The following is a 13,158-nucleotide window of genomic DNA, read 5'->3' on the forward strand; positions in this document are numbered from 1 at the left end:
GTATGAAACATAACCTGGTAGTGCTGGTGTGCATAAGCGAGCCTGAACCAGGCATCTGTCAGTGCACAGATATCACTATCCTCCATACTGAGGAGAGTCCTGAGTGGGCACAATATGAGGTTAACACAACTGTTGTTGAGCAGCATTACCCTTAGTTTCATTTAACCTGTAATGTCTATGGAGGTGGGTTTGTCTTCTGAGCCCTGCTTAAAAGAGGCACTATGGTGGTAGCAAGAGCCTTAGCCAGCATTCCAAAGTCCAAGGGTGACAGATGCAAGCTGTCCATAGTGAAGCTACGTGGCATGTTGAGCATGTCACCATAGGCTGACAGACACTGTATCCCCTATGAATTAAACAAATTTGTTAGGCAACTGTTAAATGTGATATGTGTGTCCATATACTGTGACATCATAATTGGTGGGTGTAAGATGCTAGACAAGGTCAGGGTCATACTGGCCTGGGCTACATGATCAGAGTGTTCCTCCATGTATCATGTCATGTGGTCCAGGGAGTAACATCTGAGGTTATACACACCAGCATGGACAATGATGGTGCCAGTCCTGTACTTGCTTTGGAGTGACCTGACTGCCTGTGTTATGCGGCAGATCCTGGCACCCAACAGACAGCCCAAAGTGACTATTCCCTTGTTAGGGCTGGTGAGTGGTACGTCAGTGTGTCTAACAATAAGTGTTGCCTATTACAAGTGTATTAGGTGTGTTGTTTAGCCCGAAGGGCAGTGACTGTGTGGCACACTGACATTGTGAACTATGTGATATGTGGGTATTGTAGTGGGGTAGCAGGTGTGTGTGTGTGTCTGCTTTGGAGGTCTCTGCTGCTTAGGTAGAGTACATTTACAGCATCCGAGTATGTCTATGTGTGATAATGTGGTTTGAGTGCTGTTGCTAGAGGATATGTGAGACTGATATGTGGTGTGTGTGGTTACCTTCACCACCTGATAGACTGTGCCAGTCATGGGTCGAGAGAGTTCAGCACCCTGTATGTCTATATAGGTGCATCTCACACATATATCTGAGTTTGTCGGGAGGAGGAGAGGGTTGTCTGCGTACATGAGGCAGATGTGACATTGTGTCACTATCACAATATCCATGAGCTGGACTGAAGAGTACACACGAAACCGACCCCTGGACATGCCAGGATATTATCAGGACATACTCTGTAGCCTGATCACAAAGGATCAGTAGGGTGTTAAGCATGTAAAAGAGTATAACAGGGATTAGTACTCATGTCCGTTGGTGTTTTGTAAAGAGTAGCTAAGAAGGAGTCCAGACTGAATCATTACACCTCCTTCAGCTATGTCATAAATAGCAATGTACACCCATATATGTCCTGAGTCAGGGCCAACTGTACCTGAGTGACAATGCCGACATCATGACAGACAGGCCCATATGTACGTACCCATCTCCCACTGATAATAGTCCACATCATCATACCAGGAGATATCACATGTAGGATGGATGAGCAGCTACCCCCACTGCCAAAAGCATGGCAGCAAGTGGAATACATTGATTCCCAATATGTGTCATGCACAAACTACAGAACAAACAGATCATGCACCTGAACAGTCAGCTGAGCCTCACCCCCTACACAGGATGTGGAACCGTTGAATGTGTCACAACTACATATGGCACTCCCCCACAAGTGTTGGTGCACAACACACCATGGGAAGTCAAGTCCAGTACGCCTATGAAGTCTGATCTGCAAGGTCATGGAGTCCATCATGGTTGCAGTCATAAACAGAGCTATTGGAAGCTGACATACACACAACCCTACCAACCATGGTATGTTCATGTACGGATCATGGTTCCCAAACATGCTAGACTGTTTGCAAGGCAGCCACCCAGGACATACATCAATGAACACATCTACACATGTGTCACATAGACTTTGAATATCCCAGACACATGTAGTATCCACAAAACCAACAAGCTGTGCATAAATATGTGTTAACATATGACGGAATGTCAATGTGTCCACAGATAGATCAAACAAGGTAAGGATTCTGAGGTCTTGTTCAAGCTGTTGACACCTGCTGACCCACATGGACCATTCCTGGAATGGCATAAAACAAAGTGTACACACATCACCATGTCCAGTCTGAGACTGGGAAAACTCACTAAAAGAGGTACATTCCTCTTTGAAAATACTGATGATGTCACCATCCTACAAATACAAAACCAGCCAGTAAAGCAAATAACGTGCCATGTTAATGCGTCACTCTCTAATATCATAACATAGTTAGGTAGGGGTTTGAATCCTGCAATTGCTTACTGTGTGTGGGGGTGTGTGTATGTGTGCAGTTTTCTTTGAGAGGAGTGCACATTTTGGAGACTGGGAAAACACACTAACAGAAGTACATTCCTCTTTGGAAAGTCTGATGATGTCACCATCCTACAAATACAGCAGGAGAAGGGAAGCCAGCCAGTAAAGCAAATAGCACACTGTGTTAATGTGTCTCTCTCTAGTATCATAACATAGTTAGGTAGGGGTTTGAATCCTGCAAATGCTGACTGTGTGTGTGTCACTGTGGTGTGGGTTTTGCTTTTACTATGGTATGACATAGTATGATTACAACAGTGAGTGCATTGCACACATCAGGTATCTGCATGGCAAATATATATGTGTACATGTCCCCTCAATCAGTACATAGGTGTGAAGCCTGCATACTACATGAATACATTTGTTTCCATTGACAGGTTGTGCCACTGCTTCTCAGATCGTAGGTCACATATGTATGTATGTGACAAGGCCGTCCACTGTCGTGTTCTGTGGCCAAGATCATCTGTGGCACACACACCCATGACAGCTACTTAAGAGTAGTGTGAGTGAGGGTATATGCCTGGGGTATATGTCAGACATGGTCATACACAACAAAGACTGCCAAGAATGGAAAGTCTTTATAGGTGTATGACTGCCTTGTGGATATGCATTCAGGCCTCTAATGTCTTATGTGATACACCTTGGGACTCCACAATACCTATGGATATGTGGATACCAAGGGACACATGACATAACATGAGGCTGTATGTATACATTGGTACCCAACATACATGTTGAGGGCTACCACCTGTGTGGTACTGACAGGATAGTATGTATAGTACATGAGGATGACTGTGCCATAGTCGGCTTACTGCTATACAGCATGTATCAGACAACATGTATCTGTCTGTATGATACCCTTGTGTAGGATATGTGTCCCATCCAGGGAATGCATTGTAGGCCAATCCATGCATTTCCAGATTTGGATGGACACATCCCTAGTGTGTCTGCATGTACCTAAGGGGGCTATATGCCAAACAGGTGTGATCACAGGAATGGGTGGCGGTCATAACCACTGGTTAGTGTTATAGTGTAGCACCGGAAGGATCCAATTGTTACTGGGTTCCCTACTACTGTTTGTCATTTGTCAGGACATCATCCAATAATTGCTTATAGTCATGCTGTTGAGGTTGTGTATACTACCAGACCGCAAATCATTGACAGATATTAACGGTATCACCCACAGCATAGTGTCAACCCATGTCTACCCATGTCAGTACATAACTGTAGTAGAATGCATACTGGCCATTGAAAGATACTATGAGATGTTAACAATGTGTACGACAGGGTATGCCACACGTCCCATGTGTCCACTATGCACGTACATCCAGACAGTGCGCACCCACCATGTTCACATATGTACACTTGCTAATCTTTACTGCACACATCACACACGTACTGTCCACTCACTAACACATGCTGGCAACACATTACACTTCAGCCAAGTGGCACATGGGTGGACAATACATACTCAGACCTAACAGTGGTGTAAACAATGCTACATTGACAATCAGAGCTTTGATGCATAATGTCTGCTCAGATATACCTACAAGGATGTAGTTACACTTCCTTGTTGAACACTTGCTATTATTGCTACACTGCTATAGTGTCACCCTGTGCATCAGCACCATGTTAGCCTGCCCCTCCATCAATGATGCAGATGACAGAAGGCGACACAGGTATCATCATATGCACAGGGCGTTTTGTTGTTTGCCAGAGCCTGACACTGACCCATCCAGTCGACATGTGTGTGTGCATGTGTGTTTGTGAGGGACAACAGTACAGCATGGGCCAATGTTGATGTAATGTGTGTGTGTATGTGTGAGCCCTAGTTGTTTGGTTAATGTGTGTGTGCCTGCATGCACACAGCTCCACCATGTGGCTGCCATATACAGTAGTTTGTGGGACAGCCACAGACTGTACCTGCTAGGCTGTACAGATCACTGTCTCTGGCCACAGACACAGTACCTGTGCCTGGCAGGGGTGCTATGGACAGTATCGGGTACCAACCCTGACTGGGTACTGTCATCAGAGGCAGAGGTATGACGACTAGACCCATGTCCCTGCTGGGACTGGCCAGAGCCATGTGCACGTGGTCTACTGGGATGGTCAATGAACAGGCCAGCCCCAGCATTGCTGGGGCTGGTACTGCCGCTACAGGAGTGGTGTGAACTGTGGGCCGTTCGCGACCACTGCTAGCTGTTGCTGTTGCTGGCATGCGTCCGCTTCAACATCGCAACCATCCCGCACGGTCCTGGCTCATGAAACACATGTTGTGGAGGGCATCTAATGTCTCCCCCAACGTCTATCAATGACCTCGGTGTAAGTCCGGATGGCACCGGCAAGGTCACGGATGCTGTCATTGATAGCGGTTTAATGTGCCCTCTGGGCCCGAAGTCCCTGCCTGGTGTACCATTCCATACGTGCCTGAGCATGCATTACAGCCCGGAACATACTGGTTGTCGCAAGACATGTGAGGGCATGCCTGCCAGGGGCAATACGACCAGTGGTGCTCCCCCGAGAACCCCTGGACCTCCGCCTATGTAGTACCATTCCGGGTCTACGGCTATGGCTGCTGTGAGGGGATGCAAGTGCCATGGGTACCACACTCTCCTGGTCAATGCCAACTGTATGCTGTCCCTCGCCTATGGCCATTGGTGGTGAGGGATGTATTGACAGTATGGGTGTGCGCATAGATGGGGTTGAACGCTGTGTACTGTCGACTGGTGGACCAACGACAGACCCTGTCAAATCTTCCTGTGCCAAAATACATGTGTCATCATTACCACTATTTGTGGCAGTGGCTTCAGGTTGCCTGCTGCTTTCGCCAACCCCTAACTCAGCACCTGTGAGAGGAAGACAGGAAACACACTTTACGGTCTGCATATGCACACATGCACACATGCACACATGAACACATGCACACATGCACACATGAACACATGAACACATGCACACATGCACACATGAAAACATGAACACATGCACACATGGACACATGGACACATGGACACATGCACACATGGACACATGCACACATGAACACATTCACACATGCACACATGAACACTAATACACACCTCACTACAGCACATACACACACATGCCAGCAATCCAACACATACTCTATAGTGGGTGATGGTGGGTGTCAGTATCACAAGGTAGACAGTCACCACACACGTGTCAGCATGCAGAATATGTGTTGCACAAGACCATGCAGTGCAAGTGTAGATGCCCCTATTAAATGGCAGTATACATGGCTTTGATGCAACTGTGTAGTTGTTCAGTGATTGGCTACACCCTGGAACACAATGTGTACATGGACACAACATTGCTGTGCGGGTATTATCAGCTCTGCAATGCCCTGTGCACCATCGCTCACAAGTATACATGCCATGGCTGCATGTGTTATCTGTGTGACACATAGATATCCATGTCTGTGTGCAGTGTCTGTGTCCATAGCAGATAATAGTGGGCACAGGTGTAGCACATGCATGCTTTGTACACACACAGGATGTGCGGTGCATGTTGATGTGAAAGAATCCCAATGGCCGACATGGCCAGTGTACAGTGGTTATGGTGAGTGTGGGACATATTGCAGATATGTGGGTGCCAGACATGGCATGGCATGCTACACGACTGCAACATTAAACACCACACATACCCAATGTGTGTCAAGTGACCTATACACCCACTAGCATTCCAGGACATATATGTGACACTTTGTGTGGATGGTGACTGCTGTGCATATTGTGTATACTGGCATATGTAAGCACACAGACAACATGCTATGCATATTGTGTATAGGTGCATATGTTTGCACACACACAACACTGAGGTGCAAAGCAATGACTGCTATGAGTAGTACTGTGGTCACTGTAACTGGATGAGGTGTAGTACCCTGTGCCATCATCAACATGCATCTTGTGGTCACTCACAGCTACTAATGTGTGCAAGACCACCGCCTAGCATGCTGTACCTGAACTGCAGTGCCGTGGCTATGTTCACAATTACACAGCCACCTTGTACATAGGTGTGTGAGGTGCCCAATAGGGAGCATTGCCTAACATGACTTTGTTATGTGTTGCAGAGTGTTGCACAGCCCCATGATAGGCCTCTACCCCTGAGGTACATCATGTGTGTGTGCATGACATGTGGGATACTGAAGTGTGACCTTACAGCGGGTGTGTGGTAATGCCAAATGTAGCATGTTTTCATGTACTGCATATGATAACCGTGTTCTGTTGTGTACAGCTGTAGCAACTATGCATATCCAATGTGCAGTACAGTGTTGCCACAATTGTGTCTGCTGCACTGTGCATTTCATGTGAATGAGGCAGCTACTGACTTTACTGAGATGATTGATGTCTCACAGCAAACATGCACAGCATGCATTATGCGTAGGTATGTTACATGGCCTACACCTCACCTATGACATGCACATTTCATTACCAATATTAAAGTGTTAACACACTCACCAGAATGTATTGTCTGCCCTGCTGTCACACCAGAGGGACCTAGAAGAATATGACACAGTTTGTCAGTGGCCACAACTGTGGCATTGCCACTGTGAGTGTGCTAAACGACAGTGGAACAACAGTCAACAGTCACAGGTGTACGGATACTATTCCAAATATCAGTATTGCACACGTTAGGCAGCACAACTCCTAAACACACAGTACACATCTCACATATGCATATACTAACAATACAGGTAACGGTAGTCTACAGCTAGGGCGTATTACCTGCACGCTCCATGTCATCCTGCTGGGTGGCTCCGGCCTCCATGATGACACATGTGTGACGCTGTTGCTGCTGTAGGCCAGGAACCACCACGCTTAGGAGCAGCTCCTCCACTCTGGTGAGGAGGGATGTATGGCCGCCCCACCACCTGTGGCAAGCCGTTGCCTATGGATATCAGACGCATGCTGCCGGACATGTCTAATTAAATCACTGCAGTGATGGCGTACCTGCTCATATGTCCGGTTATGCATGCCTATGTCATTTATACCCGGCGAGCAAGGTCTTGCCACAGTGCAGTATGGTCATGCTGGTGCTGGCTGGCCCTGGAAAAAAGCAGGTTATAGTGCTGCACCAGGCTGTTCAGAATTTCATGCTCCTCCGCAGCTGAATACGATGCGTTTCATTGATGAGCCATAACCCTGGAAGACAATTAAACAATATGTGTGAGCATGTCATGTGGCACACTTAACATTATGAAGGACAGATATCACTTAACTGCCATATATAGCATCTATCTATCAGAGGATACACACATTTAATACCACATATCAGTGCTCAGCCCACAACTGGCTGACAGTGCCTGCAACACTCCATATAACACACCAGTATACACCAGTAGTCAGCACACTGTTTGGGATACAATGCATAACCTCGCCCCGGGGGTATATATCAAGCTAATGCATGAAGAAATATGTCATCCAATGCAATGAATGTCATGTACATTTACAGTATTACCGGTAAACCACCCTAGTCTTTGATGCCATACCCCTACCTGACATATGTGCATGGTTGTTGATATAGCTGGCATACTGCTGTAACAGAGTATACATGTTGCTAGGTACACACACATACCCTGTAACACACATGTCATTGTGGGCATGGTACAGGCATCATTAAACACACATCGGACATACATACGACACACAGATATATGCCAACACAGATGAGCATTACCTGTGTACCTTATAGTACTGTGTGCCCCTACTTACAGATACCTATGCCTGTGGTATGTAATCTGTGCAGACTACAGGAAACACACAAGACAGTGTTACCAGGGACTGTGAACATACACCATACTATGCTGTTTAGGCCTAGAACTTCAGGTAGTACAACAGTTCATATGTGAGCTGGAGTCACCAGCAGTACTACTTACTGAGCATACATGTATTGCTTCAGCCTACATTGGGACACCACAGTCGTACACAAGGAACTACGTCATAACATATGCCATCCTACTGTCACACTCATTCCACCTCACATAGCAGGTATTGCACTGAGTACATGTGTGTGCATTGTGTCATAGGTAGGTAATATGCTATTGGCCCTAGGGCCTAGAGCAGCCTAGCCATATGCTACCCTGACCTCTGACACACATGTAATGTGATTTCACTTGCTCCTGTCAACCGGATACATCAAGGGTATTTTATTTTGTTGCTGAGCAGTACAAGGGCCCTGTCATACAGAGTGACTATGGCACTTTTAAGCAGTTGTAAGCGGGTTTGCGCAGGTTTGCGCGACGCTTAGCGATGCTAAGCTAAGCTTATCTTAGCTTATTTTATTTTAGCAATACCAAGCCAGGCTTGGCTTAGCTTATCATATCTTAGCAATGCTAAGCTAAGTGCACACATGCGCACACTGGTGCAAACCCGCTTACTACTGTTTATAAGTGCTCACTCCTGCTAACCCCTGCACTCATTTCTTTGACAGAAAAGTAAATGGGGAGATAGGAATGTGGTGATAAAGGGTGCACAAAGAGGGGGAATACAGTAGGGAAACCAGCTCAGGATGTACAGCATGGGTGTGGAGAGGGTCCATAGCTGCCCATTTATGTACCAGCAACAGCTGTGCATATGCAATACATTAGGAGGGATGTTTGAAACCTTCCACCCCTGAGAGAGGGGTGAGGACAACTAAGTATGTTGTACTACCAATTATGAATATCAGGTACATGCACTGTTTGTGAACTGCTACACTGTCATTAGTGCATTACTCACTTCTGAACAGTTTGTGCTTTGTTTGTGTTGGCATTAGCACAGTCTGCTCAGGACAACTGGACATATTTCACTACTGTGTATGCCTACCTACACCCTTGGTTGTGCCTGACTACATGGGTATATAGTACCTTTGGGTAGGGGTACAGAAGTACAGAGTGCATTATTTATTATCGTGTGATATTTATCTTACTGAACATGCAGACTTGCTGTGTACCTGTAAGTCTATAAAGGCTAGTAGTCTGTCTGAGTAGCTCCCACCTGTGGACATATCCAGATGGTAGACAGAGGTCAGCCTAGTATTCTTTGACTGTGCACCACAGCAGTCTTTTCAGCACCTGAACAATGGCATTGTCACAGGTGGTTGCTAGCAGTACATGGCTACATCCTTTGATATTTCTGTGTTGTACATAAGGGCATGCTTGTGGGATTCATTCTACAGCTATTTGCAGAGTGTGTAACAGCAGACAAGCTGATATGCCTGTGTGTTTCTGACTCTTCCAGGCCTCAGATACTCTCAGGTATATATTTGAGCAGCCTCAGGGAAAGGTACATATAACTGGGATACATCTGTGATATATTTCAGACATTTTGCAGTTCAGACTTTGGGGGATTCAGAGCATATGTATTACTACACCTTTTCTGATGTGCAAGCAGTGTCTACTCTCACTTATTGACATTTGTCATTAAGTGAGATTCCCCACCTTTCTGCCTACTGTTAGTACATTTCACAGGGAGTCAGAGGGGAACAGCTAACATTTGTTTACAAATCAGGGTCATCACTGTAGATCAGTCACTGTTGGGAGGTCTGGCCTGTAACCTATGCAAATATGCCAGTGTTTATCCTGCTCTGATACTGTGTGGGGTTTGTAAGGTGCTACTGTAACATTATTCCCTACTAGCATGGCTGATTCTCTTTTCACAGTCATGTCATGCAATTCCACAACACCTGCTGGTTAAGGTCCACAGAACAAGATTTGTGTTATGCCATTCCTATTTCCCTTTACATTCACTCATGGTAATGCATGATATATTGCTTTCAGCACTAAGTTATTGTATATCTGCTGTGGTGTAGTGGTACTTCATGCAGACGGGTGAGTCCAAGGTCCTGGGTTCGAGACTGACAAGGTTTTTTATTTTGCTGCTGAGCAGTACAAGGGCCTTGTCATACAGAGTGACTAAGGCACTTTTAAGCAGTTGTAAGCAGGTTTGCGTGGGTTTGCATGACGCTTAGCAATGCTTAGCTAAGCGCACACAAGCTCACACTCGCGCACCCCCACTAACTACTGCTTAAAAGTGAACAAACCACAGCACAACAGGACCCGGAAAACCAGCAAGGTTGCAAGTTGAACCCACCTTATTGTAAGATAAAACCAAGATAAAACCAAGTGCTTTCTCTCGGTTATTACCAAGCTTTTTCAAGGTGAATGACAAACACTTGTTGTTTCAGCTGCAATGTTTAAATACTAATTTCAGTCGTCACATGGTCTTCTTAATTAACAAAATTCCAATGTAGCTAAAATGCAGCCGTAACACCCTCCAAATTACAAATTTAACTGCTCAACATGTGTATAAAAACTAATAAAAACCAGATCCAAAACAATAAATATTCCTTCATAAAACATAACCAACATACATTTAAAAGTGTATGTCATAAAATTTGTAAATGCTGTTTAACAAACTTTTTAGTGATGCTGCTAGTCTTATGTAACTAATAATAACCAGCTTTTACACTAAAACCCCAGTTGATATGGAACAATATCTAATTTATAGTCAGTTTTTTCTGTACAAACAGGAATAATGAAAATACCAATTGGACAGTGTATCTTATATTAAAGAAAATATCTTACATTAAAAAATATATATTACAAATGGGCCTTTCTCAATTTTAAGACACTATTGATGTTTATAGTCTCATTCAAACCGGACAACCTTGCTGAATCTAATTTCAGTTGCCAGTATAATTCTCTGTATTCCAATCTAGTTTCCCAACTGCCACCCCTAATATCTGGTGTTACTTGTTCCAAAACCATAAATTTTATAAGCATGTTGTTACAAGCCTGGGAATGCTTGTAAAAGGCATTACTTTCTTTACCCTTAGAAATGTCATCAAGGTGTTCGTAAACCCTTCTCCTCAGGTGACGTTCTGTTTTGCCTACATAGAAACTATGGCAAGTGAGACACAGACCTAAGTATACTACACCCTTCATTCCACAATTAAAATATTTTGTCGAGGTGAATCTAAACTTCCTAGAAGGAATGTATAATGTGTCTTGATTAAACATAGCGTGACATTGTTTACAGCTCCCACATTGATGTGTACCAAGCTTCCTTCCCTTTCTATTCAATTGTGGGACGTTTTTTCTCTCAAACATTTCTTTCAAGTTTGTGTCTCTCTTCCTAACAAAATGTGGACGGGGTGGTATAAGGGATTTTAATTCATCCTGTAAACTGAGAATACACCAATACTTATAAAAAATTTGTTCAATCTTATCAGAGTTGGTGGAGAAGGTGTGAATAAAACTATTTTTATTATTAAATTGGTCCAGGTCTTTATTTTGCTGCAAACTTTTAAAACCAGATCCCAGTAGAGGGGGATAGCTGGTATTCCTTTTTTGGGTAACTTCCTGTGTCAAAGAATCTATCAAGATCTCCAGATATCCTTTTTCCAAAAAGAAACCTTTAAGAGTTTTTACTTCTTCCATAAAACTCACCCAAGTACTGGACATTCGTGATGCCCGAATGATCTGTCCTTTAACAATGCCTTTCTTTTGGTATAAAGGATGTCCACTATTAAAATGTAAAAAAGAATTGGAAAATGAGTTCTTCCTGTATACCCTTGATTGAAAGCATTGTTGTTCATAATCTTTAACTAAAGTGACATCCAAGTAGTTCAATCTATCTCTGTCAATGATGTGTGTAAACTTTAAGAATGTAGTAGTGTTGTTAATATAATAGAGAAAATCAAAAAAACTGTCTTCACTACCCTTTCAAAACATACAAATATCGTCCAGGTATCTTTTATAGTGTAGTATTTGGGGAAACCATGCACTTGAGAAAACAAAATGTTTTTCCCAGTAGTATAACACCACATTGGCGTATAAAAAAGCACAAGAGGCCCCCATTGCTACGCCTTTTCTCTGACGATAGAATTCTCCATTGAAGTGAATGAAATTGTTCTCCAACACTGTTTCCATAAATTCCAAGATGAGATTAATAGTATTGGCACCAAGGCCTGTTTCTGAAATCAGAATTTGGCCAAACCATTCCAAGCCAGTCAAGTGGGGAATACTCGGAAAGAGCTCGACTACATCTACAGTGACCATAAAGATTTGTGGGTCAAATAATTTTTGGTCAATGCCTCCCAAAAAATCCCAGGAATCTTTGCATATATGCACAATGGTAGACACATATTGTTTTAAGCTAAAATCTATAAACTTAGCTAAAGGTTCGGTGATACTACCAGAACCAGCAACCATTGGTCTAAACTTAAGTGGATCCAAGGTTTTATGTGTTTTAGGAATGACAGATATCTGAGATGTTTTTTGCTTATCAACATGCAAATAATTGTAAAGACGTTCATTAATCACATTTTGCAGGAGGTGGTCATACAACTGAAAATTAATTTTAGCATAGGCAATGTTAATTTCATTTACTGATAACAACTCATATTGCTCTACATCCTGTAACATATTGTGGATGTGTGAATCATAATCTACCGAGTACATCAGGACTGCTCCCCTTCCCTTATCAGGTTTTATAATTCTACACCCTTCCTGTTTCAACAGGTTGATCAAAGCTAACTCATCTTCCTTATATATATATATAGATACACACACATACACACACACCAGTGGCGTAACTACGAGAGGCAAAGTGAGGCAATTGCATCAGGGCGCCAAGCGGCAGGGGGCACTTTGGGCCCCCTGGAATCCGCTGACTAGGTAATCATTTAATTTAAAAAAATAGTTTTTGTTTTTTTTTTAGGGCGTTCTTCTTTAAGAAGAAAGAAGTGTAGTCGTAGGCATGCTGACATCATCGCGCGCAGTGCAGCACATATTTTCAAGTTTGCGAGCGGAAACCGAAA

Source organism: Protopterus annectens, chromosome 2.part0, assembly GCF_019279795.1.
Source record: "Protopterus annectens isolate FY-2018-M chromosome 2.part0, PAN1.0, whole genome shotgun sequence".
NCBI classification, from domain to species: domain Eukaryota; kingdom Metazoa; phylum Chordata; order Ceratodontiformes; family Protopteridae; genus Protopterus; species Protopterus annectens.